General features: G+C 36.9%; 1 protein-coding gene across 9 annotated transcripts in view; it reads right to left on the bottom strand.

Moving 5' to 3' along the window:
* Positions 1-23,391, bottom strand: part of ARHGEF9 (Cdc42 guanine nucleotide exchange factor 9) — a 211,907-nt gene that overhangs the window by 85,560 nt on the left and 102,956 nt on the right. The gene's annotated exons all lie outside the window — the stretch shown is intronic.

Genomic DNA, 23,391 nt, shown 5'->3' with positions numbered 1-23,391 from the left:
GCAAGGGAAACGAAAGCAAAAATGAACTACTGGGACTTCATCAAGATAAAATGCTTTTGCACAACAAAGGAAACAGTTAACAAAACTAAAGGACAATGTGCAGAATGGGGGATGGTATGCGCAGATGTTTTATCAGATAAAGGACTAGTATCCAAAATGTATAAAGAACTTATCAAACTCAACATGCAAAAAAAATTTTAAAAATCCAGTCAAGAAATGGGCAGAAGACATGAACAGATATTTCTCCAAAGGAAACCTGGCCAACAGACACATGAAAAAATATTCGACATCATTTAGCATCTGGGAAATACAAATCAAAACCACAATGAGACATCACCTCGCACCAGTCAGAATGGCTAAAATGGACAAGTCAAGAAACAACAGATGTTGGGGAGGGTTCAGAGAAAGAGGAATCCTCCTACCCTGTTGGTGGGAGTGTAAACTGATGCAGCCACTCTGGAAAAAAGTATGGAGCTTCTACAAAAAGTTAAAAATAGAGCTACCTAGCAATTATACTAGTAGGTATTTATTCAGAGTATGAATATATTGATTCCAAGGGGCATATACATCTCAATGTTTATAGCAGCAATGTCCACAATAGCCAAAATACGGAAAGAGCCAGACGCCCATCAACAAATGAATGGCAAAGAAGATGTGGCAGATATTTACAGTGGAATATTATTTAGCCATCAAAAAGAATGAAATCGGGATCCCTGGGTGGCGCAGCGGTTTGGCGCCCTGCCTTTGGCCCAGGGCACGATCCCGGAGACCCGGGATCGAATCCCACATCGGGCTCCCGGTGCATGGAGCCTGCTTCTCCCTCTGCCTGTGTCTCTGCCTCTCTCTCTCTCTCTGTAACTATCATAAATAAATAAAAAATTAAAAAAAAAAGAATGAAATCTTGCCCTGTGCAATGATGTGAATGGATTTAGGGGCTATTATGCTAAGTGGAATAAGTCAGTCAAAAAATAAATACCATATAATTTCACTCATATGTGAAATTTAAGTAAAAAAAAGATGAATGTAGGTGAAGGGAAGGAAAAAGAAAATAAGATGAAAACAGAGAGGGAGGCAAACTTTTAGTGACTGTTAATTATGGGAAATAAACTGTAGGCTGATGGAGGAGAGGTGGGTAGAGAGATGTGGTAATTGGGTGGTGGGCATGAAAGAGGGCATTTGATGTGATGAGAACTGGGTGTTATGTGCAATTGATTAATCACTGGATTCTATCTCTGAAACTAATAAAAAATGGCCGTGAATACATACCTACCAAAATTAATTTGCATGTAAATGTTCCAATCAAAACATACATAGTGTCAGAATGGATTAAAAAAATAAGACCTATATATATGTTGCCTACAAGAGACTCATTTTAGACCTAAAGATACCTGTAGATTGAAAGTGAGGGGACGGAGAAACATTTACCACACAAATATATGCCAAAGGAAAAGCCAGAATAGCAATAGTTTTACTGGACAGACTGAACTTTAAAACAAAGAATGTTAACAAGAGACAAAGAAGAACACCATATAAAATAAATGAGACAATCCAGAAGATACAATTGTAAATATTTATGCTTCCAACATGGGCGAACCCAAATAATATAAAACAATAACAAACACAAATGAACTAATTGATAATTATAAAATAATATTACGGGACTTTAAATGCCCCATTCATAGCAATGGACAAATCTTCTAAGCAGAAAATCAACAAGGAATTGCCTTTGAAAGATATACTGGAACAGATAGACTTAACAGACAGAATGAGAATATTCCATTCTAAAACAGCAGACTACACGTTCTTTTCAGGTACATATGGAATATTCTCTGGAAATCAAAGAAGAAATTTTAAAAAAAATACATGGAAACAAATGACAATGAAACCATTGGAATGCAGAAAAAAGTAGCCCTAAGAAGGAGCTATAGAGCAATACATGCCTACCTTAAGAAGAAAGAAAAATCTGAAATGAACAATGTAACCTTACATCTAAAGGAGCTAGAAAAGGGACAACAAATGAATCCTAAAGCCAACAGATAAAGGAAATAACAAAGGTTAGATCAGAAAATAATGATGTTTATTAATGTTAATGTTTGTTAATGTTAATAATGATGAAATAATGTTTCTTAAAACAATAGAACACATCAATGAAATCAGAAGCTGGTTCTTTGAAAAAATTAATAAAATTGATAAAACCCTAGCTAGACTCATCAGAAAGAAAAAGGACATGACTCAAATAAATAAAATCACAAATGAGAGAGGAGAAATAACAACCAACATCACAGAGATACAAACAAGTATAAGAGAATATTATGAAAAACTAAATGCCAACAAATCAGAAAACTTGGGGAAAGAAAGAATAAATTCCTGAAAACATATAAATTACCAAAACTGAAACACTGAGAAATAGGAAAACCTGAACAGCCTAATAATATGCAAAAAAATTGAATCAGTATTAAAAATATCCCAAAGAACAAAAGCCCAAGATCAGATGGCTTCACAGGCAAAACCTACTAAACATTTAAAGAGGACTTAAAAACTATACTTTTCAAACTATTCCAAAAAATATAAAAGGAAGGAAACTTCCATATTCATTTTATGAAGTCAGCATTACCCTGACAACAAAACTAGATAAAGATTCTACTAAAAAAGAGAACTGTAGGCCAATATCCCTGATGAACATAGACGCAAAATTCTTAACAAAACACTAGCAAACTAAATCCAACAATATATTTAAAAAGTTGATTCATTCAGCAGAATCAAGGGGGATTTATTCCTGGGTTGAAAGAGTGGTTCAATATTTGCAAATCAATCATATAATGATTACCTGTAATCATGTAATATATATATATATGTATATATATATATATATACATAATATAATTATACCACATTAATAAAAGAAAGGTCAAGATCATATGATCAATTCAATAGCTGCAGAGAAAGCATTTGACAAAGTACAACATCCATTCATGGTAAAATCCCTCAACAAAGTAAGAATAAAGAGAACATACCTCAACATAATAAAGTTCATATATGAAAAATCCACAGCTAATTATCATCTCAATGGAGAAAAACTGAGAGCTTTCCCTCTACAGTCAGGAATAAGAGAGAGATGCCTATTCTCACCACTGTTATTATCATACTATTGGACATCCTAGACACAGAAATCAGACAACAAAAAGAAATAGCAGGCATCCAAATCATCAAGGAAGAACTCAAACTTTTAGTACTTGCAGATGACATGATACTCTAACAGAAAACCCTAAAAACTCTACCAAAAAATTACTAGAACTGATAGAGAAATTCAATAAAGTTTTAGGATATAAAATCAATGTACAGAAATCTGTTGCATTTATCTACACCAGTAATAAAGCACCAGAATGAGAAATGAAGGAATCAATCCCATTTACAATTACTTAAACCATAAGAAACCTAGGATTAAACCTAACCAAAAAGGGGAAAGACTTGTACTCTGAAAACAATAAAACACTTGTGAAAGAAATTGAAGATGACACAAAGAAATGGAAAGACATTCCATGCTCACAGATTAGAAGAAAAAATTGTTAAAATGTCTTTATTACCTAAAGCAACTTACACGTATAATGTAATCCCTAACAATATACCATCAGCATTTTTCACAGAGCTAGAGCCAACAATCTTAAAATTTCTATGGAACCACAAAAGACCCTAAATAGCCAAAGCAATCTTGAAAAAGAAAAGCATCACAAAAAAAAAAAAAAGGAAAAAAAAGAAAAGCATCACAATTCCAGACTTCAGGTTATACTGCAAAGCAGTAATGATCAACACAGTATATTTCTAGCACAAAAATAAACAAATAGATCAATGGAACAGAACAGAAAACCTAGAAATGAACCTAAATGGTTAATTTATCTTCAACAAAGCAGGAAAGAATATTCAATCGGAAAGCCAATCTCTTTAACAAATGGTACTGAAAATCGGACAGCAACATGCAAAAGAATGAAACTGGACCACTTCCTTACACCATTTACAAAAATAAATTCAAAATGGATTAAAGTCTAAATGTGAGATCTGAAACCATCAAAATTCTAGAGGAGAACACAGGCAATAAATAACCTCTTTGACATTGGCCATTGCAACTTCTTCTAGATATGTCCCTTTTGAGAAAAAGGAAACAAAAGTAAAGATCAGCTGTTTGGACTTCCTCAAAATAACAAGATTCTGTACAGTGAAGAAAACAATCAACAAAACTAAAAGGCAACCTACAGAATGGGAGAAGATGTTTGCAAATGACATATCTCATAAAGGGTTAGTATCCAAAATATATAAATAACTTATATTACCCAGCACCTAAAAAAAATAATTCAGCTTAAAAATGGGCAGAAGCTATGAATAGATATTTTTCTAAGACATCCAGATGGCCAACAGATTACATGAAAAGATGTTGAAAATCACCGACCACCACAGAAATACAAATTAAAACTGCGATGACATATCACCTCACACCTATTAGAATGGTAAAACACAAGAAATAACAAGTGTTGGCAAGGATATGGAGAAAGGGAAACCCTCTTACAGTGCTGCTGGGGATTCAAACTGGTGCAGCCACTATGGAATACAGTATGGAGGTTCCTCAGAAAGTTAAAAATAGAACTACTGTACAATCCAGCAATTGCACTAGTTTACCACCAAAAATACAAGAATACTAATTCAAAGGGATACATACACCCTTAGGTTTATAGAAGCATTATGAAAACAGTCCAAGTGCTCATCAACTGATAAATGCATAAAGATGTGCTATGTATATATACAATGGGAAATTACTCGGCCATGAAAGAATGAAATCTTGCCATTTGCAACAATGTGAATAGAGCTAGAGAGTATTATGCTATGTGAAATATTCAGAGAAATACAAATACCATATGATTTCATTCATATGTGGAATTTAAGAAACCAACTGAAAAAAATGAGCAAAGGGGAAAAAAAGAGGCAAACCAAGAAACAGATTTATAACTATACAGAACAAACTGATGGTTACCAGAAGAACAGTGGGTAGGGCAATGGGTTAAATATGTGGTGGGGATTAAGGAATGCACTTGTTCTGATGAGTACCAGGTGTTGTATGGAAGTGCTGATTCAATATATTGTACATCTGAAACTTAAATTATACTACATGTAAACTAGCTGGGATGTAAATAAAAACTTTCAAAAAACACTCTCTAGAAACTTAAAATAGTTCTAAATTAAGTAACATTAAAGAGCAGAAAACAAATGGTATGTCACCATAATTATAACTCTGTAAATACATATACACATAGACAGATTTTAAGCAATTATAAAAAATGCAGACAGTTTTGTTATATTTGGTGAATTATGATGGTCTGTTTTCCTATTTTTGAACTTCCTCTAATGTTTTTATGATTAAAAAAGGGGGAAAAGGTCTTTGTGAGTAAATGTCAAGATTGTAATCTCAAGAAGTCTGCCTTGAGAACAATATTATCAAGGAAAGAGGGAAAATCCAATATTTTCTCAAAAGTCTCCAGCCCTAGTGTTTCAGATACATGACTTGCTTAAGGGACTACAAACATAAACTGTCCTTATCAAGGAAATAGGACATAAGACTATGGGAGTAGTCAGAGAACCCCAAAATGTCATCTTTATCCCCTAACCAACACAACTATCTAGGCTTCTGAGAAAAGAATGGCCAGGAGAGATCACTAGTCCCTAGAGTCTTGCTTTTATTTTTCATCCTCTTCCTTTGGCTGACCCGGTGACTATATTACATTTTCCACAGCAGTGGTGAAAAAATGCTTGGCTTAGGAGTCAATCAGTACTTGTTTCTTCTCATTCACTCATTTTTTAGGGTATGTAAACTTAAGATGAGCTGGCAGTGGAATGTGACTGCCAAAAAACCTAATAACCAGTTTATGTTGGAGGGAAAACAAAAACCAGACTGAGAGGATAGAATGAGAGAAATGATAGGAAAATGTTATACCAATGCAGGAAAGCAGCATTCAGTCATGAGCCCTGTTTTCAGAAGAAACTGAAGGGGCACTTAGGTGGCTCAGTGAGTGGCTGAGTGTCTGCCTTCAGCTCAGGGTGTGAACCTGGGGACCTGGGATGGAGTCCCGCATCAGGCTCTCCACGGGGAGCCTGATTCTCCCTCTGCCTATGTTTCTGCTTCTCTGTCTCTCATGTATAAATAAATAAAATCATTTTAAAAAGAAGAAACTGAAGAAAATAGTACAGAGTCAGAGAGGAATAAGCAGGATAGACAGGGGCCTGAGAAACAACACAAGGCAGAAGGAACAAAAGGGGGTCTGTGGTTGTTACTGTCAGTCATGCTTCTAATGCTATCAGATGCTACCCCATTGAATGGTAGGAAAGAATAGGGTGATACGGCAGTAGTGTGAACTGACTGAACAGAGGCAATATCTGGGAGCTTCACTTCTGCTTCTAAGAGTAAAGTAGGCATGGGTGAGAAGGCAGACCACATATTAATTAAAAAGGACTATGGGAGTTTATCAAATTAGTAACAATTTGTATAAATTAGCCCTGGAATTGCTATAGTAACAGTCAAGAAAGGTTGCCTGCCTATTTCACTCTGTTCTTAAATCCACAAGAGTTCATCTAAAAGGCTAGATCTAGTGCATTGAGCTAAAATTAGTGCCTTGATATGGGATACAAACCACAGCCATTACCTCTAGGGAAGATCCCAAAGACTACAGGGAAGTAAAACGGACCAAAGAACCTCTGGGTTACCTAGGGTTTGGGAAGTCCTTTAGAGGAAGGCCTGCACAAATCTGGACCTCATTGTCTCCATTTCTAAAATGTATTTAACAGAAAAGATTTCCGGAGCCCCTTTCAAATCCAGAGATTTCATACATTGTTTTGTGTGGAAGCCAGAGGCCTGACGGTGGACTTGATAAACATCTTGAAAATAATTTTAAGAAAATTAGGGGATTATGATCATGGTTATTCTGTTTATGGCTGTATCCCAGAGTTTAACAGTACCTGGAATATAGCTGATGTCCAATAAATATATGTTGAATAACTGCAAAATGACTAGCTCTTTTCATTTAATGATGAAAAAAGCTAAATTAGAAGCAGAATGTTTATACTGGTAGGTTTTCTTTTCTTTTCTTTTTTTCATTTTTTTGGGCCAGGGAATCCTTTCTTCAAATGAAATAAGACAATTAAAAAACAAGAGAGTAGCAGGAAGAAGATATTGCAACATGGAAAACTGACAAGGGATTAATAACTGGAATATATGAGGAAATACTGTAAGTCAGCAACAAATATATATATATATATATACAATATTTTACAATATATATAATATATATAAATACAGCAAGGTTAAGGACTAAACAGGACTATATATATATGAAACTATAGGAGAATGGGCAAAGGATAGGAACAGGGCCTGGGGTGTCCAGGTGATATCAGATGAATAGGGAGGGCATAGGGTATCCAGAAAACCCTGGGATGATCACTTCAAGTTGCTAAGCTGCCATATCCCTATATCTTACTATGCTATACAAACATTACCATTTTACAATGTGTTATTTCCTATATGTATGTACACAGATGAAGAGACAATTGAGAAGCATCAGGATAGGTAATTCACAGAAAGGAAAACCCAAATGAATAACCCCAGACTTAAGCATATCAAATGGAAATAACTTGAAGCTGTAGCATGTTAAACTCAATTAGACCTAAGGAAGAATTTTTTAAGGGTGTAGGATATGAGACACTAATACAAATGACTGAGGAAAACTAGTCCAGCTTCTCTGGAGGCATTTGAGAACATTTTATTTCACAGCTACGGGATGACTGAGATTATCTTCCTTCATAGAGACATTACTAGGCAACTTTACAAAGAATCGTAATATTTCCTTACTTTGCTGTCTCAGTTTCCCTGATTATACTATGAGTTCTAGGGACGCCTGGGTGGTTCAGTGGCTGAGCATCTGCCTTCAGCTCAGGGCATGATCCCGGAGTCCCAGAGTCAAGTACCTCATAGGGCCCCCTGCAGGGAGCCTGCTTATCCCTCTGCCTATGTCTCTGCCTCTCTCTTTGTCTCTTGTGAATAAATAAATAAATAATTTTTTAAAATACTATGAGTTGTAAGGTTACCAGAGGCAATACCACCAATCACTGTTCAAGGTGACCTGGAACTGAATCAAGGCTATTTTAGCCCACTGTCTAGATTTAGAAAGAAAAATATCATTTTTGCAAATAACTCATTCAAAAGATCTTTTACCTTACAGGCCTCACTGAATGACTGTGATAAATAATACTTTATTTCCTATTTTCTCATTTGTCAAATGAAGGTCTCGTAACTTAAATGTTTGTAAAGTATTTTCTGTTCCCAGGAGAAAATATATATGTAATATATATGGTATTTATAATCTATAATATTATAATTACATTATAAATTATATTATATATATCCTATTTAATCATATATGCCACAAATATTACTATAGATTAGTGGATATATAAAAATAAATATATATGTATGTATAGTTTTTAATACATGTGACCTTTTTTATACTGAATGCAGTGTCTCCAATTTCCTTCTGAAAAGCACAAGAGTGGAAAGTATTGGGAGGTCTCTCTTAATTTACAAAATGAGTAGATTACACCATGTGAACATATTCATGCCTGATGTTAACACACTCATGCCTGAGTAAGCAGAAAATGCAAAAGCACTTAGAGAGGGAGGCAAGATGGCAGAAGAGTAGGGGACCTCGTTTCATCTAGTCCCTTGAATTTAGCTAGATAACTATCAAATCATCCTGAATACCTATGAATTCAACCTGGGATGTAAGAAAAGAATGAATGGAATTAAACAAATAGAAAAGTGACCACTTTTTGCAAGGCAGGAAGAAGTGAAACTGGGGCTATATCAGAAGACATATGACAGAGGAGAGAGCCTGCATAGCCAGCTACTGTAAAGTGATAAGGTTTGGAATTCAAAATTGGAATCTTTAGAAATCTGCTCCAGTGAGAGACTACCTTGCCTGAAAGATGATCAGTGGTGAAGCAGGGCAGAATCCCAGTAGGGACAGTGGGGTCTCAAGATCCCCAGAGGCACAAAATCAACAGAGGTGCATGAGCCAACAGAGTTCCCCAGCACTAGATCAGGAAAACAGGTTTCTGACAGCTTGCCTGGGAGGGGCCTCTCAGGTCTGTTTGCCATAAACTGCAAACCATGGCCCCATCGGGTAACTGCTCTCCATGTTGGGGCCCTGAAAAGGACTGGAACAAAGCAACCCTCTGCCTTTCCCCTGGAAGAGCAAAGTGGGTGCATGTTTGATGCATGTTTGCATGGGCAAACACTTTCTGTGTCAGGGTTCAATAAAGGACAGAAACAGGGCTACACTTAGCCTTCCCTCAGGGAGGATTTGTGTGGGCACACACCACAGGAGTCTGCAGAATTTAGCACACACCTGACTTTTAACTCGAGGACTGGAGATCTGGGTGTGGCCATTTGTATTTTCACCCTCTAAAGAGGCATTGAAAGCCTTCAGGGAACAAAAGTCACACAGAGCAACCAGTTTACATTGAGCATGGCTCTCTGGCAAGGGGCAGTGCAATTAAACCCAGGCAAGGACACCTGTGAATCAGCATAGCAGGCCCCTCCCCTAAAGGCAGCTGGAAAACAGGTGAACAGCAAGGTTAAGGACTAAACAGGACTGTAAAACTCCAGCACTAGGGGAAAATAGTATATAGAATTTGAGTTTTTTTCTTATGATTTGTTTATCTTTCAGTATAAATTTTCCATTTCTTTTTCTTTATTCCACTTTTAACTAGTTTATCAACTTTTGTTTTTAAGCCTTTTTTTAAATTTTTTTTTAAATTTTATTTATTTATGATAGTCACAGAGAGAGAGAGAGAGGCAGAGACACAGGCAGAGGGAGAAGCAGGCTCCATGCACCAGGAGCCTGACGTGGGATTCGATCCCAGGTCTCCAGGATCGCGCCCTGGGCCAAAGGCAGGCGCCAAACCGCTGCGCCACCCAGGGATCCCTAAGCCTTTTTTTAAAAAAACTTTCATTGTTTCCATTTACATTTTATAGATATATGCTTCATTTTGGCTTCCTTTTGCTGTATTAAATTATATATATATATCTTTTGCCTTCTTTACAATTTTGGGATTTAGTATCCTCTAAGACACAGACCAAAAGACATTCAGGAGCAAATGGATCACACTATTTTGTCCACCTGGGAGATTATGTTATCTCCTCTTTCCATTCTTCTCTAGGAAAAATGACTAAAAGGAGGAATTCACAACAAAAGGAAGAACCAGAGGTAATACTCTCTGCCACAGATCTGAATGATATGGATAGAAACAAGATGTCACAGCTGGAGTTCCAGATAACAATAATAAAGTTACTACCTAGGCTTGAAAAAAGCATAAAAGACACTAGAGAATCTCTTAGTGCAGAAATGAAATATAATCAGGCCAATATTAAACACACTCTGAGATGCAGTCTAAATTGGATGTTCTAAAAGCTAGGATAAATAAGGCAGAAGAGACAGTGAAATAGAAGACAAGCTGATGGGAAGGAAGGAAGCTAAGCAAAAGAGAGAAAAACAAGTAATGGATAATGAGAGGAGGCTTTGAGAAATCAATGACGCCATAAAACAAAACAATATTAAGAATTATCAGGGTCCTCGAGGGGGAAGAAAGAGAGAGAAAGGGACAAAGGTATATTTGAGCAAATCATAGCTAAAAACTTCCCTAATCCAGAGAAGGAAAGAAGCATTCGAGTATAAGAGGTAGAGAGGATCCCTCCCCAAATCAATAAAAATATATCAATACCACAACATATAATAGTGAAGATTGCAAATTTCAGAGATAAACAAAATCCTGAAAGCAGGTCAAGAAAGGAGGTGCTTAATCGACAGAAGTAAGAACATTAGACTGGCAACAAACCCATCCAGAGAGACCTGGCAGGCCAGAAAGGGCTGGCATGATTTGCAGCCAAGAATACTTTATCCAGCAAGGCTGTCATTCAGAATGGAAGGAGAGATAAAGAGGTTCCAGGAAAGACAGAAACTGAAAGAATATGTGACCACCAAGCCAGACCTGTAAGAAAGATTAAGAGGGATCCTGTAAGTAAAGAGATGCCCAAAGGTAACATAAACCAGAAAGAAACACTGTAGCATTCCAGGTGTTCTCTCTTTAATTCTCAGGCCAAATTCATAGATTTTCAGGATAATTTGAAGGTTTTCTAGGTAATTTGGTGGAGACAGGTGATTTGGAGACCCTACTCTTCCGCCATCTTGCCCCTCCATCAACCAGAAAGAAACAGAGACAATCTGTAGGAAGAGGGACTTTACAGGTGTTACAATGGAACTAAACTCATATCTTTCAAGAGTTACCTTGAATGAAAATGGGCTAAATGCTCCAATATAAAGATATAGGGTATCATTGTATAAAAATGAAAGACCCATCCAAATGCTGTCTACAAGAGACTCATTTTAGACCTAAAGACACCTCCAGAATGAAAGTGAGAGGGTGGAGAACAATTTATCATGCTAATGGACCTCAAAAGAAAGCGGTGGTAGAAATCCTCATATCAGGCAAATTATATTTTGAACTGAAGACTGTAGTAAGGGATGAAGAGGGAAACTGAATCATACTTAAAGGGTCTCTCCAACAAGAATATCTGATAACTCTAAGTATTTATGCTTCTAACTTGGGAGCAGCCAATTATAAAAACCAATTAATAACCAAATTAAAGAAACACAGATAATAATACAATAATAGTAGGGGAATTTAACACCCCACTCATAGCAATGGACAGATAATCTAAGCAGAATATCAATAAACAAACAGAGATTTAAGTGACATACTGGACCAGAAGGACTTCAAAGATATATACAGAACATTCCATCCTAAAGCAATAGAATACATTCTTCACAACTGCACAAGGAACATTCTCCAGAATAGATGACATACAGGGTCACAAATCAAGTCTCAACTGGTACCAAATGATTGGTATTATTCTCTGCATATTTTCGGACCACAATCCTTTGAAACTTGAACTCAATCACCAGAGGAAAGTTGAAAAGAAAGCTAACACGTGGAGGTTAAATAGAATGAATGGGTCAACCAGGAAATTAAAGAAGAATTTTAAATATTTCATGGAAACAAATGAAAATAAAACAAAACTTTTCAAGACCTTTGGGATATAGCAAAGGTGATACTAAGAGAGAAGTACATTGCAATACAAGACATTCTAAAAAATTAGAAAAATCTCAATTACACTAGCTAACTTTTTTAGATTTTTTATTAGAGTTCAATTTGTCAACATATAGCATAACACCCAGTGCTCATCCCGTCAAGTGCCCCCCTCAATGCCCCTCACCCAGTCACCCCAACCCCCTGCCCACCTCCCATTCCACTATCCCTTGTTTGTTTCCCAGAGTTAGGTGTTTCTCATGGTCTGTCACCTTCACTGATATTTTCACTCATTTTCTCTCCTTTCCCCTATAATCCCTTTTACTATTTTTTATATTCCCCAAATGAGTGAGACCATATAATGTTTGTCCTTCTCCAATTGACTTATTTCACTCAGCATAATACCCTCCAGTTCCATCCTTATACCTAAAGGAACTGGAGAAAGAAAAGCAAATAAAGCCTAACACAAGGAGGAGAAGAGAAATAATAAAGGTTATTTATTATTAGGTTAGAGCAGAAAGGAATGTAATAGAAACCACAGTAAAACAAATCAAGGAAACTAGGACCTGGTTCTTTGAAAGAATTAAAAAGATTGAAAAATCCCTAGCCAGATTCATAATAAAGAAAAGAAAAAGGACCCAAATAAATAAAATCATGAATGAAAGAGGAGAGATCACAACCAACCCCAAGGAAATACAAACAATTTTAAGAACATATTATGAGCAACTATATGCCAACAAATTAAGCAACCTGGAAGAAATCTATGCATTCCTAGAAACTTAAAAACCACCAAAACTGAAACCAAAAAAAAAAAAAAAAAACAGAAAATTTTATCAGACTCATAAGAATCAAGGAAACTGAAGCAGTAACCAAAATCCTCCCTCCCTCCCCCCAAAAAACAAGAGTCCAGGCTCAGATGGCTTCCCAGGGGAATTCTACCAACTATTTAAAAACAAATAAAACCTATTCTGAAGCTGCTTCAAAAAATAGAAAAGGGAGGAAAATTTCCAAAATAATTCTATGAGGCCAACATTACGTTGATCCCAAAACCAGACAAAGATTCCATCAAAAAGGAGAATTACAGACCAATAATATTCCTGATGAACATGAATGCAAAAATTCTCACCAAGATACTAGCAAATAGGCTCCAACAGTATCTTAAAGGATTATTCACCGCAACCAAGTGGGACTTATTCCTGGGCTGCAAGGGTGGTTCAACACTCACAAATCATCCAAGATGATACAGCACACTAATAAACGAAAGGACAAGAACCATAAGATCCTCTCAATTGATGCAGAGAAAACATTTGACAAATGACTGCATCCTTTCTTGATTAAACCTCTCCACAGTATAGGAATAGAGGGAACATATCTCAACATCATAAAAGCCATATAAGAAAGACCCACAATGAATATCATCATCAATGGGGAAAAATTGAGAGCCTTTCTCCTAAAGTCAGGAACATGAGAGGGATATCCACTCTCACCACTGTTGTTCATCATGGTACTGGAAGTCCTAGCCTCAGCAATCAGACAACAAAAAGAAATAAAAGGCATTCAATAGGCAAAGAAGTCAAACTCTTACTGTTGGCAGATGACATGATACTTTATGGGGAAAATCCAAAATACTCTACCGCTAAATTGTGAGAACTCATACAGGAATTCAACAAACTGGCAGGATATAAAATCAATGCACAGATTGATTGATTGCATTTCTATACACTAACAAGGAAATAGAAGAAAGAGAATTTAAGGAATCTATCACATTTGTAATTGCACCAAAACCCACACGATACCTGGGAATAAATCTAACCAAAGAGGCAAAGGATCCATACTCTAAAAACTACAGAACACTTATGAAAGAAATTGAGGAAGGCACAGTGAAATGGAAAAATAATCCATCTTCATGGATTGGAAGAATAAATATTGTTGAAATGTCTATGCTACCCAAAGCAATCTATACATTCAATGCAATCCTTATCAAAATACTATCAACATTTTCACAGAGCTGGAACAAATAATCCAAAATTTGTATGGAACCAGAGAAGACCCTGAATAACCAAAGTAATGTTGAAAAAGAAAACCAACGCTGGTGGGATCACGATGCCAGACTTCAAACTATATTAAAAGCTATAATCATAAAAACAGTATGGTACTGACAAAAAAACAGACACTCAGATAAATGGAACAGAATAGAGAACCCAGAAATGGGCCCTTAACTCTATTGGTCAACAAATATTGAAAAATCAGGAAACAATAACCAATGAAAAAAAGACAGTCTTCTCAACAAATGGTGTTGGGAAGATGAACAGCCACATGCAGAAGAATGAAACCGGACCATTCTCATACACCATATAGAAAGATAAACTCAAAATGGATGAAAGACATAAATGTGAGACAGGACTTCACGAAACTCCTAGAGGAGAACACAGGCAACAACCTCTTCAACCTTAGCCACAGCAACCTCTTACTAGACACACCTAAAAATACAAGGCAAACAAAAGCAAAAATTAACTATTGGGATTTCATCAAGATAAAAAGCTTCTGCACAGCAAAAGAATCAGTCAACAAAACTAAAAGGCACCCTACAGAATGGGAGAAGATATTTGCAAATGACATATCAGATAAAGGGCTAATATCCAAGATCTATAAAGGGCTTATTAAACTCAACACCAATAAACCAAATAATCCAGTCACAAAATGGGTAGAAAACATGGACAAAACTTTCTCCATAGAAGACATACAAATGGCCAACAGACACATGAAAAAATGATCCACATCACTTGGCATCAGGGAAATGCAAATCAAAACAACAATGAGATACCATCTATAACAGAATGGCTAAAATTAACAACGAAGGAAACAACAAATGCTGGCAAGGAGGCAGAGGAAGGAGAACAGTCTTACACTACTGGTAGGAATGCAATCTTGTACAGCTACTTTAGAAAATGGTATGTAGGTTCCTCAAGAAGTTAAAAATAGAGCTACCCTATGACCAACCAATTATACACTACAGGGAATTTACCCCAAAGATACAAATATAATGATCCAAAGGGGCACCTGCACCCCAATGTTCATAGCAGCAATATATATGCATATATATATATATATATATACATATATATATACACACACACAAACATGTATATATAAAATGAAACATTACTCAGTTATCAGAATGTCATTTATATTGATGTGGGTGGAACTGGGGGATATTATGCTAAGTGAAATAAATCAGTCAGAGGAAAACAATTATCATATGGATTTACTCATATGTGAATATAAGAAAGAGAGTAGAGGACCATAGAGTTAACTTTGGGAGAACTGAATGGGAAATCCATCAGAGAGGGAGAAAAGCCATTAGAAACTTTTAATTATAGGAAACAAACTGAGGGTTGCTGGAAGGGAGGTGTGGGGGGGTGATGAGGTAATTGAGTGATGGGCACTAAGGAGGTCATCTGATGGAAAGGGAGACAGAACATGAGAGACTCCTAACTCTGGGAAACAAACTAGGGGTGGTGGAAGGGGAGGTGGGTGGGGGGTGGGGGTGACTGGGTGACGGGCACTGAGGGGGGCACTTGATGGGATGAGCACTGGGTATTATTCTATATGTTGGCAAATTGAAAACCAATAAAAATAAATTTATAAAAAAATGGAGGGCACCTGATGTGATGATCACTGGGTGTTATAAGCAATTGATAAATTATTGAACATGAGATCTGAAACTAAGTATGTACTATATGTTGGTTAATTAAATTTAAATTAAAAGAGAATATGCAAAAGTAACCTGGATCACTACCACGGCTTTCTTTAGTAAGAGATATTGAGATTGTACAGAATCATAGAAAATAAGATCCACAGAGCACTTAAAGAGTAAATCTTCCAATCCAATCATTTAAAGTTCAGAAACTTCCCTGCATATTTTCAGACCATAATGCTTTGAAATTAGAATTAAATCACAAGAAGAAGTTTGGAAGGATTTCAAGCACGTGGAGGTTAAGGACCATCCTGCTAAATGATGAAAGGGTCAACCAGGAAATTAGAAAAGAATTTAAAAAATTCATGGAAACTAATGAGAATGAAGATACAACCATTCAAAATCTTTGGGATACAGCAAAAGCAGTCCTGAGGGGAAAATACATTGCAAAACAAGCATCCATCCAAAAACTGGAAAGAACACAAATACAAAACTAACCTTGAACCTAAAATAACTGGAGAAAAAACAGCAAATAGATCCTACACTCAGCAGAAGAAGAGAGTTAATAAAGATTTGAGCAGAACTCAATGAAAGAGAGACCAGAAAAACTCTGGAACAGATCAACAAGACCAGGAGTTGGTTCTTTGAAAGAATTAATAAGATAGATAAACCATTAGCCAGAATTAGAAAAAGAAGAGAGAAAAGACTCAAATTAATAAAATCATGAATGAGAAAGGAAAGATCACCACCAACACCAAGGAAATACAAACAATTTTAAAAACATATTAGGAGCAGCTATATGCCAATAATTTAGGCAACCTAGAAGAAATGGACGCATTTCTGGAAAATTGCAAACTACCAAAACTGGAACAGGAAGAAATAGAAAACCTGAACAGGCCAATAACCAGGGAGGAAATTGAAGCAATCATCAAAAACCTCGAGAGACACAAAAGGCCAGGGCCAGATGGCTTCCCGGGGGAATTCTATCAAACGTTTAAAGAAGAAACCATACCTATTCTACCATAGCTGTTCGGAAAGATGGAAAGAGATGGAATACCTCCAAATTCGTTCTATGAGGCCAGCATCACCTTAATTCTAAAACCAGACAAAGACCCCACCAAAAAGGAGAATTATAGACCAATATCCCTGATGAACATGGATGCAAAAATTCTCAACAAGATACTACCCAATAGGATCCAACAGTACATTAAGAAGATTATTCACCATGACCAAGTGGGATTTATCCCCAGGATGCAAGGCTGGTTCAACACTCGTAAAGCAATCAATGTGATTCATCATATCAGCAAGAAAAAAACAAGAACCATATGATCCTATCATTAGATGCAGGGAAAGCATTTGACAAAATACAGCATCCATTCCTGATCAAAACTCTTCAGAGTGTAGGGATAGAGGGAACATTTCCTCAACATCTTAAAAGCCATCCATGAAAAGCCCACAGCAAATATCATCCTCAATGGGGAAACACTGGGAGCCTTTCCCCTAGATCAGGAACAAGACAGGGATGTCTACTCTCACCACTGCTATTCAACATAGTACTAGAAGTCCTAGCCTCAGCAATCAGGCAACAAAAAGAAATAAAAGGAATACAAATTGGCAAAGAAGAAGTCAAACTCTCCCTCTTCGCCGATGACATGATACTCTACATAGAAAACCCAAAAGCCTCCACCCCAAGATTGCTAGAACTCATACAGCAATTTGGCAGTGTGGCAAGATACAAAATCAATGCCCAGAAGACAGTGGCATTTCTATACACTAACAATTAGACTGAAGAAAGAGAAATTAAGGAATCAATCCCATTGACAATTGCACCCAAAAGCATAAGATACCTAGGAATAAACCTAACCAAAGAGGTAAAGGATCTATACCCTAAAAACTATAGAACACTTCTGAAAGAAATTGAGGAAGACACAAAGAGATGGAAAAATATTCCATGATCATGGATTGGAGGAATTAATATTGTGAATATTAATATTAATATGTCAATGCTACTGAGGGCAATTTACACATTTAATGCATCCCTATCAAATACCATGGACTTTCTTCAGAGAGTTGGAACAAATTATCTTAAGTTTTGTGTGGAATCAGAAAAGACCACGAATAGCCAGGGGAATATTAAAAAAGAAAACCATATCTGGGGGCATCACAATGCCAGATTTCAGGTTGTACTACAAAGCTGTGGTCATCAAGACAGTGTGTGACTGGCACAAAAACAGACACATTGATCAATGGAACAGAATAGAGAATCCAGAAGTGGACCCTCAACTTTATGGTCAACTAATATTCAACAAAGGAGGAAAGACTATCCACTAGAAAAAAGACAGTCACTTCAATAAATGGTGCTAGGAAAATTGGACATCCACATGCAGAAGAATGAAACTGGACCATTCTCTTACACCATACACAAAGATAAACTCAAAATGGGTGAAAGATCTAAATGTGAGACAAGATTCCATCAAAATCCTAGAGAAGAACACAGGCAACACCCTTTTTGAACTTGGCCACAGCAACTTCTTGCAAGATACATCCATGAAGGCAAGAGAAACAAAAGCAAAAATGAACTATTGGGACTTCATCAAGATAAGAAGCTTTTGCACAGCAAAAGAAACAGTCAATAAGACTCAAAGACAACCTACAGAATGGGAGAAGATATTTGCAAATGACGTATCAGAAAAAGAACTAGTATCCAAGATCTCTAAAGAACTTATTAAACTCCACAGCAAAGAAACAATTCAATCATGAAATGGGCAAAAGATATGAACAGAAATCTCACAGAGGGAGACATAGACATGGCCAACAAGCACATGAGAAAATGCTCTGCATCACTGGCCATCAGGGAAATACAAATCAAAACCACAATGAGATACCACCTCATACCAGTGACAATGGCGAAAATTAACAAGACAGTAAACAACAAATGTTGGAGAGGATGTGGAGAAAGGGCAACCCTCTTGCACTGTTGGTGGGAATGTGAACTGGTACAGCTACTCTTGAAAACTGTGTGGAGGTTCCTCAAAGAGTTAAAAATAGATCTGCCCGACGACCCAACAATTGCACTGCTGGGGATTTACCCCAAAGATGCAGATGCAGTGAAACGCCGGGTCACCTGCAGCCCGATGTTTATAGCAGCCATGTCCACAATAGCCAAACTGTCTAAGGAGCCTCAGTGTCCATCGAAAGATGAATGGGTAAAGAAGATGTGGTCTATGTATACAATGGAATACTCAGCCATTAGAAACAAGAAATATCCACCTTTTGCTTTGACGTGGATGGAACTGGAGGGTATTATGCTGAGTGAAATAAGTCAATTGGAGAAGGACAAACATTATATGGTCTCATTCATTTGGGGAATATAAAAAATAGTGAATGGGAATAAAGGGGAAATGAGAAGAAATGAGTGGGAAATATCAGAAAGGGAGACAGAACATGAGAGACTCCTAACTCTGGGAAATGAACAAGGGGTGGTGGAAAGGGAGGTGGGTGGGGGGTGGGGGTGACTAGGTGATGGGCACTGACGGGGGCACTTGACGGGATGAGCACTGGGTGTTATCCTGTATGTTAGTAATTTGAACACCAATAAAAAATAAATTTATTTTAAAAAAGTAAATCGCCACAACTGCCAAAAAAATAAAAAAATAAAAAATATGTAAAAAAAATTAAATAACAACAACAAAAAATAACCATTGGGAAACAAGGCCCATGATCGAAATCATTCACCTTTCATCAGTCACCAAGATGGTTCCTAAACCTGGCACTCAATTCTGAGTCTGGTATTCTCTATGTTAAAACATATTTTGATTTAGAGGTGCCATAATCCTGGGCTAAAATACTGTCTTCTGGTCCAGCTAAACACAGATTTCTCCATCCTTTTTTTCCTAGCTACACCTTCTGACACGGTGGTTGCAGGATAGGACAAAGAGATTCTTCCCATTTAAACCCCTAACTTCAGTACCAAGAATAATTGAGAAATATGGAACCAGAAGATCACTAACAAAGCTTTACTTGGTTTGGCTGGATTGGGCAAGTTCTTAAAGCAGGGACATAACACTCCCTCTTCTAGATTGATGAATTCTTCTATTGGTGTCCTGAGCTTGTGCCCTGTAAGAAGAGGCCAAGATGTTTGGGAGTTGAGACCAGAGATCCTTCTAAGACTAAAGGACTCTCACTTGGCCAGTGTCTGAAAGAATACTGAGAAGGTAATTTTGTTTCTTAGAGACTCAAGTCTATTAATCTAGAAAATGGGAATAATACTAATAACCTCTACCCCATCTGAAAATCAAATCACATGTGAATGTACTTTGCTAAAGTTAATATGTGCACGTTAGCATTTGAATTTAATTCTGACTTTCAATGATATTTATTGAGCATGTATCATTGTGCTAGGTATTAGAGATATATCAGTAAATTAACAAGTAAAATCCCCTACCTTTCATGGAATTTACATTCTAGTGGGGAGAAGAACAATAAAGAAAACATATAAGCAAAACATGTAATATGTCAGATAGCAAAAAATAAAATAGAGGAAAATAAAGCAGGAAAGAGGGGGAGACAGTCAATTTTAAGTAGAAAAGTCAGGGAAGATATCAAGGAGAAGGTGATATATGAGTAAAGACATGAAAGAGGTGAAGATTGGAGCCATGAAGTATATGGGGCAGGAGTGTTCTAGACAGAGAGAAAAACAAATGCAAAATCTGTGGCGAGGGGGATGCCAGACATTTTTTAGGAACAGTAAGAGGCCACGACTATCTGGAGTGGGGAAAGAATGTGGGAAAGGTGAAGGAAATGAAGTCATAGAGCTAAGAATAGGTTGATTACACAGAACTTTGTAGATAATAGTAAGTATTTGGCTCTTTTTTTTTAAGAATTTGGCTCTTATTCAAGGAGAGATTGTTAGTCATCAGATGGTTTTGAGCAGAGGAGTGATATGACCCAACTTAGATCTTTTTTTGTTTTCCAACTTAGATCTTGATAGTAACCCTCAGCTGCAAGGTAAAGAACAGACTATACTTATATTATAGACCTTATGACATTATAAGACAGCTACCATTTTACAGCAGTGCTACTCAAACTTTAATATATAATATAAGTCAAATAGGAACCGTGTTAAAATGCAGAATTGTACTTGTTAAATCTGGAGTGGAGCTAAAGATCCTGAATTTCTAACAAACTCTCAGGTGATTCAGATGCTAGGCCAGAGCAGAACACTTTGAGGGTAGGAGCTATGTCCAATGCTGGCATGGAGCTTGACAACTCTATTATATGTTTGCTGCATGAATGACATTAGTGGTTTGATATCCAATGCCACATAGCACATTTCAGAGGGTAATATTTAGCTATTTGTATGGAGGTAAGGAAGAGGAAAAGATAAAGAGAGACATGGATGGATGGGTGAATAGATGAAAAAGGAAAAAAAGGAAAACTAACTTTTTACAAATATATTTACTTAATTTCATCAACAAACTTAAGAGTTTGGTATACTGAAGCCCACTGGACAAAATAGAAAAAATCAAAATTTAGAGGAGTTAAGGGGCAAGTTCAAGGCCACAGTGTGCCTACGTGACTAAGTCAGGGTGTGACAGCCAGCATTCCACATACCTACAGCCCTTGTTCTTTCCACTCTACTTTATTGCCTCGTGGATGGGGTAGTGGGGATAATGTTTAACCTTCCTGGAAGGGATGAAAAAATGAGTTGAGGTAAAGAAAGTTAAGGCCCATAATCCTTGGCCTTGGTCTTTCTAGATCTGCACTGTCCAACATGGGTGCCATTTAGTCACATGTGTATTTAATTTAAAATTAAATTTAAAATTCCATTTCTCTTATATTCCACATATGAGTGAAACCATATTATAATTGTCTTTCTCTGACTGACTTATTTCACTTAGCATAATATCCTCCAGTTTCATCCACATTGATGTAAATGGTAAGTATTCACCCTTTCTGATGGCTGAGTACTATTCCATTGTGTGTGTGTGTGTATGTATATATATCTCCATCATCTGTCGATAGACATCTCAACTTCTTCCTTTTTTTATTATTTTTTTTCTTGGCTCTTTCCATAGTTTGGCTTTTGTGGACATTGTTGCTATGAACATTGGGGTGCAGGTGCCCCTTTGGATCACATTTGTATCTTTCGGGTAAATATCTAGTAGTGCAATTGCTGGGTCATAGAGTAGCTCTATTTTTAACTTCTTGAGGAATTTCCATACTGTTTTCCAGAGTAGCTGTACCAGGTTGCATTCTCATAGAGGAAGGGAGGGAAAACTGAATGGGAAGTCATCAGAGAGAAAGACAAACCATGAGAGACTTTTAACTATAGGAAACAAATTGAAGGTTGCTGGAAGGAAGGTGGGTGGGGGAATGTGGTAATTGGATGAGGGACATTAAGGAAGGCATGTGATGTGCACTGTTATATCCAGCTGATAAATTATTGGACACTACATCTGAAAATACTGATGTAGTATATGTTGGCTAATTGAACTCAAATTAAAAAAATAAAAACAAAAAAAACTCCATCCCATTTTTCAATCATACTAGCCACGTCTCAACCACTCAGTAACCACAGATGGCTGGCTAGTGGCTACTCTGTTGGAGAATGCAGATGTACTTTATCACTATAGGAAGTTCTATTGGGTAACAATATTCTAAAGAAACAAGAACAAGTTTTAAAGCTATACTATTGATTCCAGAGTGGGCCCTGGCTTCAATAGCACTTAAAGAACAGAAAGTTCTGACCTGACCCCTCATCTGGAAAAAAGAGGATAAACATATTCAAAGTAGAGTTTTCTCTGAGTCAAGTAGAATGCTAGTGTGTGTGTGTGTGTGTGTGTGTGTGTGCGTGAAAGAGGGAGGGAGAGAGAGAGAGAGAGAGAGAGAGAGAGAGAGAATCTTTTAGAAACATTCTTTCTGCTATTTCCCATTGGTATTCCCATGTTATTGTTTAGTAAAATGCCTTTTGAAAATGTCAACTAGTCCCATGAGCTCAAGAGAGAATGAGAAAAAGGGCTGTCTCCTTACTCAGGTTAGAGACATGGAAGAGATGGAGTTAGGGAATGTGGAGCCACAGCTCCTGGGGAGCTAAGTGGCATATACTGAAGGAGCTTAGAATTGTCTACTCAGTCTTTATCTCCTATAGATTCCTCCTCTAAGCTCTTTTCTGCTCAAACCTAAAACCAGTGTTCTTCAAGTGAAAGAAGGTGACCAATAACATCAGTTTCACCAGGAATGCCTGTTAAATATAGAGATGCCTGTGGTTTACCCAGACTGAGATTTCACAACTTTGGGAGGCAGAAGGGGCTGGAATTTGTATGTTTAACAAGCCACTCCAGAAACTTTAGTGCACATTCAAGTTTGTGAACCACAAGCTGTAGGAAGAAGTGATTTGCTTTAATGAATGAGGTCAGGCCTTTACATGGTGTGGTAACAACCAAATCAGAAGCCAATAGGATAAAGGTAGAGATTCAAGGAAGAAAAGATGGGGGATGGAATCAGGGAAAGAT

This window comes from Canis aureus, chromosome X, assembly GCF_053574225.1.
Source record: "Canis aureus isolate CA01 chromosome X, VMU_Caureus_v.1.0, whole genome shotgun sequence".
Lineage (NCBI taxonomy): Eukaryota > Metazoa > Chordata > Mammalia > Carnivora > Canidae > Canis > Canis aureus.
Note: the sequence above shows the minus strand (reverse complement) of the source record. Positions and strands in the feature narration are given on the sequence as shown.